The sequence below is a fragment of the Ornithodoros turicata genome, chromosome 2, assembly GCF_037126465.1.
Source record: "Ornithodoros turicata isolate Travis chromosome 2, ASM3712646v1, whole genome shotgun sequence".
Taxonomy (NCBI): Eukaryota; Metazoa; Arthropoda; class Arachnida; order Ixodida; family Argasidae; genus Ornithodoros; species Ornithodoros turicata.
Window position 1 is genome coordinate 5,365,742 of NC_088202.1, and position 17,696 is coordinate 5,383,437.

The 17,696-nt window shown below is 45.1% G+C and overlaps 1 protein-coding gene and 3 long non-coding RNA genes across 6 annotated transcripts in view; 1 reads left to right on the plus strand and 3 right to left on the minus strand.

Annotated features, from left to right (window-relative positions):
- LOC135383030 (integumentary mucin C.1-like) overlaps positions 1–17,696 on the plus strand; it is a 73,527-nt gene that overhangs the window by 15,949 nt on the left and 39,882 nt on the right. The gene's annotated exons all lie outside the window — the stretch shown is intronic.
- On the minus strand, positions 2,019–2,486 carry LOC135383027 (uncharacterized). The gene is made up of 3 exons (XR_010419621.1): positions 2,408–2,486; positions 2,135–2,286; positions 2,019–2,060 (listed from the first exon to the last, which is right to left on the minus strand). It is a non-coding gene; the product is annotated as an uncharacterized LOC135383027 (long non-coding RNA).
- Positions 3,695–4,248, minus strand: LOC135383028 (uncharacterized). Its single transcript, XR_010419622.1, has 3 exons — positions 4,106–4,248; positions 3,962–4,033; positions 3,695–3,846 (listed from the first exon to the last, which is right to left on the minus strand). It is a non-coding gene; the product is annotated as an uncharacterized LOC135383028 (long non-coding RNA).
- LOC135383029 (uncharacterized) lies at positions 4,763–8,617 on the minus strand. Of its 2 annotated transcripts, none has more exons than XR_010419624.1 (3): positions 8,504–8,617; positions 7,793–7,883; positions 4,763–4,983 (listed from the first exon to the last, which is right to left on the minus strand). It is a non-coding gene; the product is annotated as an uncharacterized LOC135383029 (long non-coding RNA). The 2 variants fall into 2 exon arrangements; XR_010419623.1 differs by lacking the exon at positions 4,763–4,983 and adding an exon at positions 7,442–7,722.

Here is a 17,696-nt window from a genome sequence, read left to right on the forward strand (position 1 = left end):
AGTTTGAGTGGACGATTGTAGTCTGACACCCCCGTTGGTTGTGATGTGTGTTCTGATAGGATCTACATTGCGTTCTGCGTTTGAAACTGAACATCCAGTTCGAGTATAGTCTTCGACACTGCCATTGTGGTTCTGATATGTGTGGAGAGGATCTACATTGCGATGTGCGTTTCAAACTGATTTAATTTGAAGATAACTTCCAGTTTGAGTAGACGGTTGTAGTCTGACACCGCCGTTGATTGTGACGATTTTGGTATGTGCATCAACTGACAAAGCGGCAGACGAAAACACAACTAGCTGTCTGTACAGCTAGTTGTGTAGCAGCAGCTGTGCCCCAGTTGTGTCCCAGCAGCAGCTTAAGTGCAGTGTGCAGCTTAAGAATTCTATAAGGGTTTTCGAAACACGGAGCACGGCCTCTATGTATGGCAAGTGGTGTGGCCCTGAAAAGAGCCTTTTTCTTCTCAGCCATCTTCCAGATCACCGAAAGTGGTGCTGTCTTTCCTGTGTGGTGGTAGTGGTATTACTTGATTCGCTCAGCAAGTATTCTCATGGCTACTCTCTTGCTGCCATATTTTGATGACGCAGCACGTGGTGCACAGTTTATTTTCCTGCAATACGCATCCGCAGGCTCAGGAATTTGTCCACTACTTTCCTAGCAATCCCGTGACAGGACGGATACTCATGTGAAGCGGCAGACGGCAGTACAATTTCAGCAAGAACTGGCATAGATATATTCAAGATATTGTCTTCGTGCTGTCGAAACACCTTTTCCGTGTGCTGCAACAAGTTGGCAACTTTTTTGGCTGGCCGGCAACGTGGGTTTTACTCACCGGCACCACAATATGACTTGAATTGAAGCAATTCGTCATCCTTGTCCACCAAGTCATGTTCCAAAAATGCTTTGCATGCTGCACAGAGCCTGTATCGTCTGGCCACACTTCTGGTAGCATACCCTGCTACGTAGCAGAGTGGCTGAGCTTCAAGGGTGTCCAGTGTCACGGTCTCCTCCCACTCCAGCAACTCGGGTTCCACATTTGCAACACTGTCATATTTGCTGTGGCTCTCCTTGTGTACAAGTCATTTTCTGAGTTCAACAAACGCTAACAGATCAGAGCGGTCACTGAAATGGTAGCTGCCATTTTGGCCGGACTTGGCCGGAAATACTGCGACAGCATTATCAGTCGTAAGGTTATCTTGAACTCGAGCAGCCGAAGTACAGGGTTCTTTGCACGTACACAAAAAAGAGGTTCTCCAGTGCGTCCTGGCACAGCCGGCCAAGCATGACAAACTTGAAGTTGTACCTTTTCAACAGAAGATCCTGCAATTGCGCTGCACACATAGATGAAACCATAATGCCTGCTCGGACAGGTTTGAAGCATTCATTTTGAGTTCTCTTTCTTATCTTCACAGCCAACATTAACCTTGCAAATACCTCAAGAAAGCACACAACGTCCTGATGTTTGTTCTCCTTGAAGTTGCTCAGGCCCGTTGAAACTGACCGTGATGGCATAAGAGAAAACCACTTGTCCACCTGCTCCAAAAATCAGGCAGTGGTCACGGCTTCCTTTTCGAATTTCCCAAGCTGTACAAGAACCCTGATGGCAGCAGCTACAGCATGGTTGAGAACAGCCACGGCAGATGACACATTCATTTTCTCATAGTGGCTCGGGTCCAGGTATTCCAGCTTGAGGTGGGGTGCAAGTTTAAGGTCGTGTTCAGCGTCAATTTCAGCAGCTTTCCTGATGTGGCGTACTGACACCTGTAAATGAGAATAAGACATAAGAGCAAATACACAGTATTATGTAACCGCATAATAATATCAAGCACAACATTTATTCATTAACTTGCAGAACGTTACGCGACCTACCTCATCAGATGGAAGATTCTCAAAGGGGTAAAACCCCGGTGCAGGGGACACAGAGAGACAAAACAGACGAAGCACTGGCTGACAAACAACTTTAATGGCAGAGACACATCTTAAATATACCAACTGCACACACCCGACCCCGAACAATTTTCCGACTTCATACACCATGTCCAGCAAATCCCATTTGGACACACTAGAACGGACAGTAAACTTGGGGCCCTTTTCCAACAAAGCCATAGAGTCCCGTGACACGGACACTTCACCCACCTGTACCACTTGACACTTCTTCACCGAAGAACTTTTCCACCGAGGACGACTCCGTAACATGTTGCACCACCTATCCTCTAAATCCTTCAAGTTGAGTGCTTGCAGATACTTAAAGTCTTGTACTTCGTGAAAGGCTCTTCCCCACACGAGCTCTGCAAAAACAAATGCAGCTCTTCTATGTATCCTACATTGATGGTAACACTCGGCCCGGGAGAGACGTAATAATCTGCGCCGGTGGGCATTGGATGGCAAAAAAGGCCCAATGCAACTTACAAGGCAATCCGGTAGGCCACCTTTCTTCAAATGGAAGGAGTAAAGCCTTGCTTTACACTCCAGGTCATTGGATAATTGCAGCAGCTTTGCGATAAACAGTACATAAGACGTGTAGTCCCAACAATGAATGTAACGAACACAGTGAATGCCCGCCTGAATAGACAGTAGGTTAAAAAGCGATAAAAACCGGGCTGTTTGGTGGTACATCCTAAGGGCGATAAAACCCCGGTGCCGGGGACACAGAGACAAAACAGACGAAGCACTGACTGACAAACAACTTTAATGGCAGAGACACATCTTAAATATACCAACTGCACACACCCGACCCCTAGTGGCAGCCAAGGCCATCATGCTGTAATCACAAAGTTATCACGCAAACAAGAGCACCAAGTAAACGCCTCCCCGGAACCAGAATTCGAGTTAGTTATCAATGAATTGCTGAATTGTATCCGTTACCAACACGGAAGGCACGCTAATGCAACTATCTCCAGCCTGTTTTATCAACAAAGCTTCCTTATAAAGAAGAACACCTAACTGATGACTTTTAAACAACACTTTTGTGTTTTTGAACAGCGGCTCGGAACAGGTGCGTAAGTGTTCCGCCAGCTTACCATACCCCTTTCCTATCGAAGCTCTATGTTCCATCAGACGTACATTAACACAACGTTTAGTTTGACCAATATACTGGCACCCACAAGACAAGGGAATTGAATAAAAACACCAACACTGCAAGTCACAAAAGGATCTACGTGTTTTACATGACAACCCCCAGTTTTTGTCCGGTTAACCCTAGCCATCAAAGACCTGAGCCAATAACCCCTTTTGAAAACCACATCAACACCATGCCTACATGCTACCTTTTTTAGGCGATGGGAGGCCTGATGAAAATACGGGATCACTCCAACCCCCCTCCAATCTCTCTGTTCACATCGCACGTGAGAATCACAAGGTTCCTTTACCAACCTATTTACGACATACTGATTATATTCCTTGGATATCCAGCGTCCTCAAGCCTAGTCACCTGCTGTGGGGTCGAAATCCAAGCCAGGTGTCAATTGCATTTCATCGACTGTGTACACAACAGCAATTTTATTGCACTTGCTGTGTGGTATTCTAGAGAAGTGAGAGGGAATAATATCTACCTATTTGCTCGTGCATCGCTGTTCTCCATGCTTCTCATCTGGTCGGGTGACAGGAGCAGTCGTGGGTCTTCTGAAAATAGAGCCAACATTAAGCAGTGGGTCCACCATTTCGAAAACGCAGCGCTCACTTTCAAGAGCCTCCAGTTTCTGCTCCAATTGACAGACTTTGTTCTGCAACGTTCAGCCTGCGTCTCAGATCAGCAACGAATAACTCATACTGACAAGGTTTACCACAACAGAGCAGGCGGTCCTGATATGATGGTATGTCAACTGCGTTGCTGCAGCTGGGCGGAACATCTACTGAAGGAAATGAGCTCTATGAGAGTGTTACAAATTATCTTGGAAGTGTTTGCAGATATTCGATATGACTTTGTTGTTCATAATCCATTTTCACGGCTACAAGAACTCTTACCAGTGTCAGCAGTCAGAGAGCTGGACAGCAGTCCACTCACATCCAGGGAACGGTTTGCATCAGAGTTTTCAACTGCAAAAATATTTGTCAATCATCAGTCACCAAGAAATAAAAATCATACTTGCTACTGGGAGTAGCACTTACAATGGGTCGCCGAGACCGATGAAGTGTTGGCCTCCCTTTCACCTTCATTGTCGAACAGTATGTGGTCTGTTGAGAAATGTGATATTGTCTCACAAGCCATGTAGCTAAAGTAATTCATCGACACGCGGGCATATTTCATTTCACAAACCTCACCAACTACTGTGTGATCTAATACAAATGGCATTTTTATGTCATCTTCTCGGACGTACCGTTATTCAAACCTGTTCCAGCTATACCGAATCGAATGAAGCCAATTATGCAAAAACAAACTACCATATGTTCAGCTTTCAGTTTTCTTACCAGGAAGGAGCACCGGTTGATCGACAAGGTTCATCACAATGTACTCCTGTGTAGCGCAAGGGTCGAGCTCAACAGTTTCACCTTCCAGTGGAATTTGTGTGTGTGTAAAATCAACAGCATCAAGATCAACCTGAATTTTCATTTCTTACACTTATTCATACTCTTTAATACATACCACTTGTACAGGCTGTCATATCTTCCATTTCTGCAGTCTCACCGACTACTACATGACCTGTAATACATGATCTCTCATACTTGCCGTGATCTGAGAGCTGGTATAGAAAGTGAGATGTAGTACCAGTGTATGAGTGTGACGGATCAATCACCATCAATTCATGTGCAACGGAGGGCTCAACATCCACATTTGTGAATTGTGGGACTTCTGCATGAAAGAATGACTCAGTTAATTATGGAAGTGACTTTTAATCTTTGAATAACAGGCACTCGTTCTTGAATGCATGCACCCGCTATGCAGTATGCAGTTTTCTCAAAAAGATGTGGTGCTGTGGGATCTGCGACAATGCACTCCTGTGCAGTAGAAGGCACGACAGGAACAATTTCATTCGGCCTTGCGATTTCTGTGTGTATGAATGGAGCGAGTTATTCGTGGCCGATAATTTTTCTTTTTCGTCGAACGTCAAGATAAATCAACAACATTTACACAGCTCTACCATATTCGCGTTATCTTCTGTATGCTAAGTAACTTTGCCAACTGGCTCGGAATGATTATGATGCCTTTAAACGTCTACTACTTCTGTCGGGCGACGTCGAGCTAAATCCGGGACCCCCAAAATCGGACACGCAAGCGAAGCAGCTTGATACAATCTTACAGGTGCTACATGAACTTAACTCTCGTTCTGCAGTCCTTGTGACACGTTCAGCATCACTTGAAAAAGGACAGACAGACCTTCTCGCGGCTGTTAAATCAGTACAAGGCACACAAAACGATAGTACAGAAAGGATTACTAATATCAGCACACGACTGGAAATTGTCGAATCCAAAGCTTCTGAAGTTGACACCGTAAAGTCCGAAATAAATAAAGATTCAGCTACAACTCAGAGCTGAAAATGAACTAATTCGCGCAAGCTTAACTTATCAGGAGGACAGATCAAGGCGAAACAATTTAATCTTTCATGGCATCACAGACGTTGATGGTGAGAGATGGGATGAATCCGAGAAGAAAGTTCTAGGCGTCATTGATGAAATGATTGGGTTAAAGATAGCAAGCGACACTATAGAACGTACACACAGAATAGGCACCTATAGAATTAGCGGGAATCCTATAATTGTGAAGTTCACATCCTTTAGACACGTGATCTTATACTCCAAACAAAACCTAAACAGAACGTTAATGCTGTGTCATTTGCTCCCGATTTCTCACTGTCTACGCGTATTGCTGGGAAGAAATTCAAAGTTCGCGATATTAAGCTTAATGCTAAGGACAAGTGTTTCGTTTACGATCCACCTACTGGCAGTGTTGGGAATTTCAAAGACATTCGGTGTTTCTGGAGCCTCAAACACTCCTGCAGCGCAAAATGATTGTCCTAATAATAATGCTCAATCATGTCCTGTCTTTGACAATCCCTCCTTGATCAGCCATTGCAACCACGGTTAATTAAGCAGAACTGATCGCATTCACAAATTTGTGTTCTCTACACTAATATTCGGAGCATTACTAGGCATCGATATGAATTATGCTGGATTATTGGACTCGTGTGATGCAGACATTGTCATTCTAACCGAAACCTGGCTATCATCCAAAATATGCAACAGAGAATTATTTCACTGCGACAAGTTATATAACATTTATCGCAAGACCGAGGTCAAAGAACTGGAGGCGGTGTCCTTATTGCGGTATCTAATCATATGAGCTCTCAGTTGATTGATATTAACTCACCTTTAGAAATGATCTGGGTAAGTGCGGATTGTAAACACAGGAGGATGATAATTGGGGTATGTTACAGGCCGCCTTCATGTGGAAATATCTTATATCAGTTACCTGATGTACCTAATCTGGTTGTGGCACGATATCCCCATTTGCCTATATTTCCTTACGGGTGACTTTAATTATCCCTCCATCAATTGGCAAGCCCATGACACACACGTTATGTCAACATCGCATGAATATACTACCTTCATAGAAATATGTAACACATTTAACCTTTCACAGTTAGTTACAAGTCCTACTAGAGAAACCCAGGCATCTTCCAACGTACTCGACTTGCTGTTAACTTCAACACCCGATCTTGTTGATAGGGGGAACGCTCCATTTATCTTGGACACTGACGCTAGCCAGACCATATGATTACTAAATTTGAAAGTGATGATGTACCGTTGGTCACACTTTACTCTCGTTCCTTCATCAACTGGCTCCTCACTTATTGTATTGGCGGCCATGCGACATGTTCGATCCCAATTCGAAAGCAGCTGTTGATAGGCTTTCCCACTTCGACGGGCTTAGTGATCACTCTATACTTCATTATTACATTAATACTTCAGTCGGGCGTGGAATGGACAAAAAGATAATCATGGACTATAAAAATGCTAGCTTTGCTGTTATAAATGATGAACTTTATGAATACCTCAATTTCTATTTAGCTGACTTTCCACTCCGTTTGCTTGAAAGTAACTGGCATCTATGTTCGGGAGCAAGGTGAAGCAGCTCATCCATAAATGGTTCAACAAAAGGCTTAGACGACTTCTTAACAGGAAGAAACGGTTATTTCGTCGCTCAAAGCTATCTCCCAGCCGGTCAAGTTTGGACGCCTATTAGAAAGCCCTGAAACCTTACAGGCTAGAGCTTCATGATGCCAACAATAACTATTTTAAGAACACTTTACCCGAAATGCTGTAAACGCAACGCAAAGCAGTTTTGGAACTTTGTAAATCGAAAGAATAACACAGAAATCACATTACGTACTCCAGACGGTGTTGTAATACCCCCATCACAGTGTGCTAATGCATTGAACGATGCATTTGCTAACGCTTTTTCCTCTGTTACTTCCGACACCCTTCCCGAATTGAGTGTTCGCAATTACATTATTATGGATCCTATACTAATTGCTACCTACGTCAATATTAAGATAGTTGATACTCTCAAACTATCTGCTAGGTCTGGGCATGATGATTTTAATACAAAGTTTTTGAAAAACACGGCCACATGTTCGGCATTATTTCTAACTAACATTTTTATGCAGTCGCTAGAGTCTGGTTGCATTCCTGATGATTGGTCTGTCGTGAAGGTGGTTCTCTTGTTTAAATATGGTGATACACACTGTGCAAGTAGCTATCGCCCAATTTCTTTAATTAGCATTCCCTGCAAAATAATGGAACATATAATTTACTCCCACTTGGTCCAGCATCTTGAATTTAACTCGTTTTCTCACCATAGTCAAATGCATTTAGGAAACATTTCTCTTGCGAAATCCAACTGGTCTCTTTCCTAGATGACCTTCATCAGGCCCTTGATCCTGGGACCTGCACAGATTGCATATTCATTGACCTATCTAAAGCATTTGACAAAGTCACGCACAGGTATTTACTTCTCAAATTAACAAGACTTAACGATGACAAAAATGTTATAGTCTGGATACACTCTTTCTTATCTAATCGCTTACAGTATGTCGTTACTAACAATGGGACTTCTGTCTTACCTGGTGTATCGCAACCCAAGCAGCACAATGTACTGAAAGTCGAGTGCAATAGGGGTGGGCGGTATGTGTCTTACCAATATTATTTAGTTGCACGAGCTTGTTCAAGGCATTCCACCTACCCGTCCACCCCTATTGCACTCGACTTTAGTACATTGTACTGCTTGGGAAGGCTCCATTCTCGGCCCATTACTTTTTCTTATATCAACGACCTTCCTAACCTCTTCTCCTCTTCTGTTCATCTCTACGCCGAGGATTGTGTTATCTATCGAAAAGTATGTACCACTTCTGACTCCGACTTATTACAGACCTCGATACGCTACTAACATGGTGCTCCACGTGGCACATGAAACTAAATATCGGAAAAGGGTACTTAGGTATACACACTGTTAGGCGGCAGTATTAAATGTCTGATCACTGACATGGACTATACGTTTGTCTGCTTACCTTTCATTCCGGCGTTCGTCTGTGGCTCGAACATCTTCCAAATCCACGAAACGAAATGACCGCCTGCCCGCATAGACGCCAGCTGCACAACGGTCAAACGGGTCGGCGCCTCGAAGGAAACGAACGCGACCGAATCCACCGGTTAAATGAGCCTCAGCCAATCATGATCGAGAATGGTCACGTGGGGGACCGGAGCCAATGAAAAGCAAGTGGCGGGAATTTGGCGGGAAATGCCAGCGGCGACACTATTTTCGCGGCGGCGAAACCGGCTAACCGTGCCTCCTCTGGTACAGGTATACAGTTTTCGAAAACAGCTGGGCCAGGTGCGTCGTTGTTGTTACCGATGGCTGCGGGAGCAGTAAAACAAAACAAAAACAATCTATTGATGATCGTAACTCTGAACGGAAATCACTGTTAAGAACCAACGGTGATTTCGTAGTTGAATACCAAAGCACACGTGTCACAAATGTTCGTAGATCACAGTGAATGAACGACTGCGACGTGCATGAGGGCAACTAACATAACCACACATAATTTGATTAGCGGCATATACGAAACGCACAAGTTACGGCAATGCACTGCACTATGAAAGCCGCTAACGTACCGAGTGACTCATAAATACTCTACGTAATACACTTAACGTGATAAACCTGCACTACTTCCTTCGAAAACAAAAAGTGACCAAACTTGTCTTACCGTTCACCTGCTGGACATCGCAACGAGTGTAGACTTCTTCTCGAACGATTTTTGTGTGCTTTGGAGGTGCAGGAATTCTTTCACCATCAGTTCCCTGTCACGTTCTTCTTCCCGCTGCTGTGATTATCAGCTGGATGCGCCATTCCGTTTTCACATGAGCAGTTCACCGCAATCTAATACCCCTGTCACACGGGCATTTTCGATCCTGCTCGACCGAACCTGCTTGAACCCAATGCAGATCGGATGGTGCTACACGGCCACTTCCAAGCAGGATCGAACTTTGATCCTGCTTGACTCAAGACAGTTCCCATATTAGGATTGAGAATTTCAAGACGGCTCGACGGCCGCCATTTGCATCCCCGACCCCGGTGAACTGTCATAACTTAAGACGGACATGCGCGCGAAGCTGCAAATGATGCTTACATCGGTATACGATAAAACCACTAATATCGCTGTTATATAGGAAACGCGAAATTAATGAGTTCCGTCTATTCATTTGCCTATATTCTCGACACCGTCAACCATTCAATGCGCATTGAAAGTGGCCGTGTAGCAGCGTCAAAACTCGAGCGTGCTCGGGAAGTTCGATGCAAATCGGATTCGAGAAGGATCGAAATGCCCGTGTGACAGGGGTATAAATGTAAGGCATTCAAAACCCTCTTTGAACTACACGCTAGTGTCTGCGAGCACAACGGTTGTAGTCCGAAAGAACACGCGTGGCCGGACAGACATGAAGTCTCCTCCGTCGTTTTTCTTTCTCTTCCGTTCGACTGACCATTCAGATCCCCGCGCCTCAATCAAATAACTCTCGCCCAATCAGCGCGAAGGAAGGCTGGCGCCAGTTCTCAGAGACCAATGAGCATCCAAATATTTACACATGTATAACGCAGCCAATTAGGGATACTCAGATCAGCCGCGCCACTGGCGACGATATTTTCGAAGCGGTGCGTTTCGCCTTAGAGCCGGCGGCTGTCCAAGTTGGTCCAAGTCTCTGCCAAGTTCCAACAACCACTCTCGCCCTCTCCTGTCCCTCTCGGCTCTCGCCTGCTCTCGCCGTTTGAAGTTTGAATTTGTAGCCGCCGTGGCGTCTTCACCAGCTGGCGTCTTGCATCAACCTCTGCAATTACCTTTTCTTGTTTTTTTTTTTCGTTTTCTTTCTTCTAGTTTTTCAGCTTAGGTTTTGTTGTTGTTGAGATGTATTTTTTTACATATCTCTGGTACTTAATATCTTCTGATGATATTCACCTTGAGGTGGGAATATGTGCACGAATTGAAGTTACAAGGATACAGCATATATTTGATCGCTGACACGCGCACCTGGATAAAAAGTAATACAAAGAGATCATGCGTGTGCTAAAATAGATCAGACCACCAAACCAGAACCAAACAACACCAGAAGGATATATGGCAAGTGTGGACGAGACGAAATCTCAAAGGGGGAAGCTGGGAAGCTGCCCAACTCGGCATCTCAAGTGACCATTCTGAGAACAAAATGGTACCTGTGAGACTCCAGCTGGAACTTCTGGAACCATCTGAGACCAGAGTGGTACCACTGGTGTCACCAAAGCGGAACAGCCACTCCACTTGGGAGTCCAGCTGGGACCATCCACATTCAACTGGAACTATTCCAGGACCATCAAACATCCAACTGGGACAAGTCCAGATTTTCGCCTAGGCTGGCTGCATCTGATGGGTTATACTGCCAACGCAAGTACATGGAAAGATTCACACACATACACACACACACACACAAAACAAACCAATTCATTATTGCGTGTTACCCGAACACCTGCAACGAAGACAAGCGACATGCCTCAGTATTGGAAAGACGCGACTGCAACCTTTGTGCATGCGAAAGGCACCATGCTGCTGTCGACGGACATTGCTTAGCATCGCACAACAGCGGTGACGTAACGAGTGACATTTGGCAGCACGTGCAGTTGGTCGACACGTAGGAAAGTGGCAAGGGAGCACGTGGGAGAGGACGAATGCGCAAGAGAAACTCGAACGGCGCGCTTTTTATAGAATGGACCAATTTCGCCAGGAAAAATTTCTAGCAGGTTTGTTTCTCCACACGAAGCGCCGTTTCCAGGCATACAAATGGCGGGGGGTTTGGGAAAATTTCATGGTCCCTTTTAGGGCGGGCTCACTCCTAAGAAAGCCAGCCTATCGGGAATTTTTGTACACAGGGTTCTTGTAATCCTCACTAAATTTCTGTTACGAAACGTGCACAGGCGTGTTCCCCTCCAGTTTATCTAGGGAATCTAGGGAAAGGATGAAGCGATCCACTGATTGTCGGCGAATTAAAGTTTGAAAAACTTTCCTACCGACGTCTGTCGCTGTTTGGACGAAGTGGCGAAACAGTCACTCAAAACCTGTAGTACTTGCAGAAGGGTGTGCTTATACATGTCAGCCACGCATTATCGCCGTCTTCCCTTTCTGGCGTCTCCAAGGAAATTACTCCGTTGGTGAAGGCGATGACCGCTTCCGAGCCATTCCGAGGATGACGTCACGGGGGCAGTTCGGCAGGATGGCGAAGATGAAGACGTACTGGATATCACGCAATGCAGGTTTGCCATTTTAACCCAGCCAGTACGGTGTCCATGACTCGCTGAAACGTAGCTGGAGCTGTGCAGAGCTGCAGTTGTGGAGCTGTGCCTTTCGCACGCACAAATGTTGCAGTCGCGTCTTGGCTACATGGAAGTCTATGGAAGATGCACGCACGACCGCGATATCTGGGCCAAAATGATGTCATTCCCTACAGTAATAGTCTAGGAATTGATTGCAGTACGCAAATTCGAGAAACTTGCTGCATTTTTGCAGTGCGGATGGTTTTCTCGTTCGCTACCAGTACTGCACGATGGCGCCGAATACATCGCTTCCCTAGCGGGGGAAACTTTTTTCTCGGGGGAAAAGAAAACAATTTTCCGACGGTGACGCCGTCCCTCACTGGAAGCGAAAGTAAGTAAATCGCAGAAGTGTGCAGACTTTATGTAACTCGGTTATACAGTTGGGTACATAATATCGCAGTGTCCTTTTTCCCCGTGAAAAACGTTTTATTAGATATTCATTTGAGATCAACAAAGACAAAAAAGTATGGGGCAGCTTTCCTATTTCCCATCTGAAGAAATCTGCTGGCTTTGAGTTAAAGGGGCACTAAAATACAAAAACAAGTTGACTTCAAATTACGTTACACGCTATGTTAATTTCGTACTTATTATCATAATTCAGAACTTCGATTTCTTTACGGAGCTACAGTCGAAATTATTCCGGGCTCTTTCTTGCTTCGGCGCTAAGCAGTGAACGTCGTTTCAGCTCGTGCAACGATGTTTTTAGTCCATGCTTTCTCCTCGGCATGGCCATTCTCCTCGCACATGGCACAAACAGGGGAATGAACGTGTAGTATATTTCTATTGTCGGGAAAAACTCACGTGACCTCAGACGTCGAGCCAATCGTTGGGCCTCGGTAGAGTAGTTTTTTGCTTTGTTTTATTTTGTCTCCATGGGTGACGCGTGACGTAAAGCGACGCTGCCGAGGGGTTCTCTTTCCCTTTCCCCTCTGTTCTCTCCCCGCTTTGGCGGTTCTGGATTTTCGTTCGCATCCAGTGAAATAAATAAAACGCGGAAGCGTTGGCTCTTTCTGTTGCACAAGGTGCTTTATTTTTCGGGATTGGTATTTCCAAATCACACATATGCAGTCTTCTGTATCTGCGCCAAACACGAACTTTACATGAACATTGTTTCTGAAGTTCGAGTAATATCCGAAGCAACTTCACATTCACTGTTAGCTGATGTCTCAAGTGGAAGACTTCACAGTAGATCAGTAAATTCACTGCACAGGCACACACATTCACAAATCCAGCATGACAGGAAACATGTCCATATCCCTTTGCTGCTTGTATAGTGTCACATGTCAAGGCTGACCCGTCTGTACCCGTCAAGGCTGTGCAGCTGCTAGGCCAAAAGATGATGTTCCAACCACTCAGAGTGGCATATCCATTCTATTGCGTCCATGCCGATACTTTTCTGAAGCAGATATGAGTTGAGCAGTACCTAGTTGATACCTGAGCAAGAAAGACCAGAATAGGGATCAGAAAACGTGAAAACTAAAAATTCTACCGGCCGAAATGCTGAGTATATGCCACAGGTGCGGTGCTATGCTATGCTACGCTAAGTGGCAGAATGGAATAGGAACTGACTTACCTGCCATCGAGTGGAAAAACACAGTATTGATCCTTCTTGAATCGTTGTCGCGCCAAGCAAGCGAAGCAGACCTGCGCCTTCCAATTATCTATCACTGAATTTACTTGCAGAAGTATCCAAGAGGATTCGAGTTTTGCAGAGTCGGTATCGACTGGCACTAAAAGCCATCCAAAGCTGTACCGGCAAAGATGCTATGCGTGCGTCCCTGCTGCACCATATTTCGAAACTTTACGGCGAACTGCTCCGGCACCCCAGACGCGGCGGTGCCCGCTTTCCCGCGCCACGAAAAGGTTATAATTTCAAACGGACCAATGAGCGCTCGCATACCAGGAGAGCGGCCGCAGGAGCCAATGGGATGCTCTCGGTAGAGAACTCGCGCTTCGACGTAACAATTTTGACGTTTCATGACGTTTGATGACGCGAAAGGCTCGCAGCGCCTCACTTTAGTCCGCAAAGGAACTCGCGAGTTTCATCCCCTTGGCACAAATCCGCTGCGAGTCGTCGAGCTTTCCGAGCCATCCATTGTCCGAGTCATGTCCGCTGCCATTGCTGCTCCATTAAATTCAAACACAAGATGATGTCAGAAGTGTTCGTTCTTCTCCACTTGACAATCCATCTACATTAGCGCACCAATATTATCTTTTTTTTAATTCAACAAAATGCAAGGCGCATTCGGAAACACAACGTTGTGACTACAAACGGCAAGTGACAAACGATAAATTTCCAACACCGCAGTGTCGGCATGGCAAAATCGAATACTACGAACTAATGATCGAGCCTGATAATTTCTTAAAGGGACCATTAAAGGATATTTGAAAAGCCCATGGTCATCTTTAATTAGTTCCCCTGTACTAAAGCATTCACTCTGTGAAATATGAAGTTGAAAATCGTACAAATAGCGAAAATATTCTATATTTACCACATGCGTGGACGGCAGCTACTATGGCCCGCCTCCGAGGCGAACTGGCCGTGACATCATACACAGAACATGTAGTCGATTCGCGGACGGGCTTTTGCGAGCAAAGTGCAAAATTTTCAAACAAGCTTGCATACTTTGTCATGAAATATGTTTTAATTTGACTTGGACACGAGAATGTAACTAACCGTTGACACATAATCTTACGAGAAATGTAATATAGCCGTTGACTGTCAGCATGGTTACCGGAGCACGTTTTCCTCTTTGAACTTCTTCTTCATCAGAACATACCTTTGTCGGTGACATTTTACGAGCTGCTGCGTACCGAACGACACATTGCACGTGTCGCATAACCTCTTCCTCAATTGCTGATAATTTGCCTTTTGCCATATTTCAAGTGATTTCGACAGGAGATATACGACGTCGTTGTTGTCCAAACCGAAACCATGCATCCATGTGGTCCGGCGGGGTGTGTCCTCCTCCTCGTTCACAGTCGGCTGGATGGCGATGACGTAAGCCCACTTCGAAGGCATATATCCAGCGATCACGCCCTGCTATTTTTGTCTGATAACTGCGCTCCCGTTGTACTGAATACGGTTAAAAGCCGATGTGTGTACGATAGTGATGGATCATGAGAACGGTTTCCTGCAGAGTACTCGGAATTCTGGAAAATCATTTCATGGTCCCTTTAAGGTACATGTTTGCTCTACTTGCTAAGCTTGTGGTAAAGCTTGGGGGAAATATCCGCCTCATCGGCGCAACTAGTCCGCCTTACCAACGGGGAAGCCGTAGCAAAACAAAACTAGCTTCAGCGAAGTGAGTTTATTTACCGCGTACACAGTTCATGCCCTCCCCCGACGAACGGCAAGCCGGAAAGGCCACATGGTCATTTGACCGGTCTCTATTTGTTACTTTTAGCCACGTCACCACACTTTTTAACAATACATGAAGATTAACCAAGTTTGGACAAATGCGACGGCAAGGTTTGACAAACACTCCCAGGACCCCTTGCAGGTTTTGAAGCAGATGATAAAAGTGACTGGTAGAAGCTTTCTATAGCTGTCTCAGATTCGTGGAAATGTACAAGGAGCAGTAAAAAGGACTGCATATGAAGTACACGACAGGTACTGCCCTCGTCTCGTTCGTGACGGGTGTCAGGAGGAGAGCCTGAAAGTGTCATCTAGGGATCTTCCACGGACGGTCATTTGTGTACGTCCAGCGGTCGTTAACCGGAGGACGTATCTAGGAAAAGAAAATTAGTTCAATACTGTGTTGTGTATTTTAATGCCTGCGCCTGTTAATTGGTGTTCCGGTTTGTTTGTCATAACCTAATCCAACCCAACGAGCAGTGATCATGTACAAATTACACAAGTACTAGGCTAGTTCCATCGCAAATCGAACAATCCGGTACACTTGATGTCTCGAATAAACGGGAAAAAATATATGTTGAAGCCATCGGTGAGTTAGGAGAAATAAACGCTTTCCGAATTCTCTGCGCTGAGCGGTTCGGGAAATAGGAGAGGAGGAAAAAACTGCCTCTCATAAGGCGGGTTTGAGCGTTCGCTACAAGGCCATTTCTTCTCGCATTATAGTAATTTCTTGATCTGGCTTTGGACCACTTAGGGGACAATAGGATCATTCGTTGGCAGTGCTGTACCGGGTTTTGTTTGTCTGCAAAAAAATATCAAAGTTGACTCAAAGTGCCGAAAAACACCATATTCGCTGCAGCTTTGCGGACGACGTACAAAACGGATAAGACTGGGCTTTATGCCGATTAATTTGTCGTTCATAGGGCTATCGAATGATGTATAATTTGTTGCTCTACTGTGTAAGGAACGTAAGCGATACCTCTTTTAGTAGCACCATACCACCGAAAAATGACGAATTTCGGAAGCCTTTATCTAAAAAACCCCACCAAAAACTTACCTCGAAAATTTTATATGTTGTAGGTAGTTCCTTAGACTATGCACAGAAGCAAAATCAAAATTCGGACTTGATTGGTAGGCGCACTGTGAATTTTTTGCCAGCCCTATACGCGGAGCGCATTCAAGCGGAGGCACAGCGTCCCGCGTGTTGCAAAATCGAATTTTCCAAAGGGACTTTCAACTTCTGTCTTAATATAGAAAGTAATTGCTGTCATTTGAAACCATTCTGAGGTTTCAAGGTTTCCTTTTCAAGGTTCTGATCGTTTGCGTTCATAACAATGGTGTAATCGCTGAATCTAGATTGTGGAGCAACCAGATGTGCTCGCATTTTTTGCGGGATGTCACATATGCATTGCAAGTGCTGGGAGCCCGGGAAGAACAGAATGATTTTACATGTTTGTAAGAGGCATATCTGTTCAGGGTTATTCTAAACAAGCATGTATACTGTATGCATTATGGCAGGAGGGACGCAGTGACTTCCAGTATTCTTTGAAACATTTCCTTTCCTACGGCCCCATGACCTCGGACGGGGGAAATTGCACTGAGGAAAATGTTGTAGTGTCATACGCACACACTCAAGGCTAATTCATGGTGCCTTTTGTGAACCTTGCCGAAACAGCCCGATTTTCCAATATGTTATTCGGTTCGACATGCTGCGACCATGGGAAGGTCCTAATCGCATTTACTCCCTGAAGACACCTTGCGCAAAGTTTCGCCTACACACAGAAGACGCTTCACTCACTTCTCGACTACAGAAGTGCATGGAGTGCCCTTATACAGAAAGTGCGACGACATCTGCATTACTGTAGTGTGTCGTCCTGGTATCACACCTACCTCCATGGTCTCTTCGTTGTACAGTGCTGATCGTGTGGATTTCGCTGACTACCGCCTCATACACAATAAAAAAGTGCTATAGACAAAGGATTTTCGCTTTGCTTCGGAGATCGGCGTAGCTGCCATAAAGACTGTGGTTCCAGCAGATCAAGCCGAAGGCGTAACAGAAATGGGCCAGCTATGCAGAAGCTGCTTCAAGTACTTCACAGCAAAGGTGGCTGAATCACAACACGCAGCAATGTTGCCCACATTTGATAGAAAATCTGACAAGAACCTGCCATCACAAGTAACATTAAGGAAAGTGGCTTCCACAACGGCCTAAAGCAGTTCATGACACGAGCACTCTCATCCACCCGGAATGCTCTGCATAACTTACGTTACCTTCTTACCTTCGTCACCTTGTCTTCTTCGCTGTCAAATTCTTGTTATTCTGTGTACTCTAAATGTGCTTCGATATGATCACCATGGACAAATATACCTCTTATAAAGACGTAAAAGTATTCTAAAGCATTCTGTTCTTTACGGGCTCCCAGCACTTGCTATGCATGTGTGTCATCCCGCAAAAAATGTGAGCACATATGGTTGCTCCACAAGTTACATTCAGCGATTACAACACTAT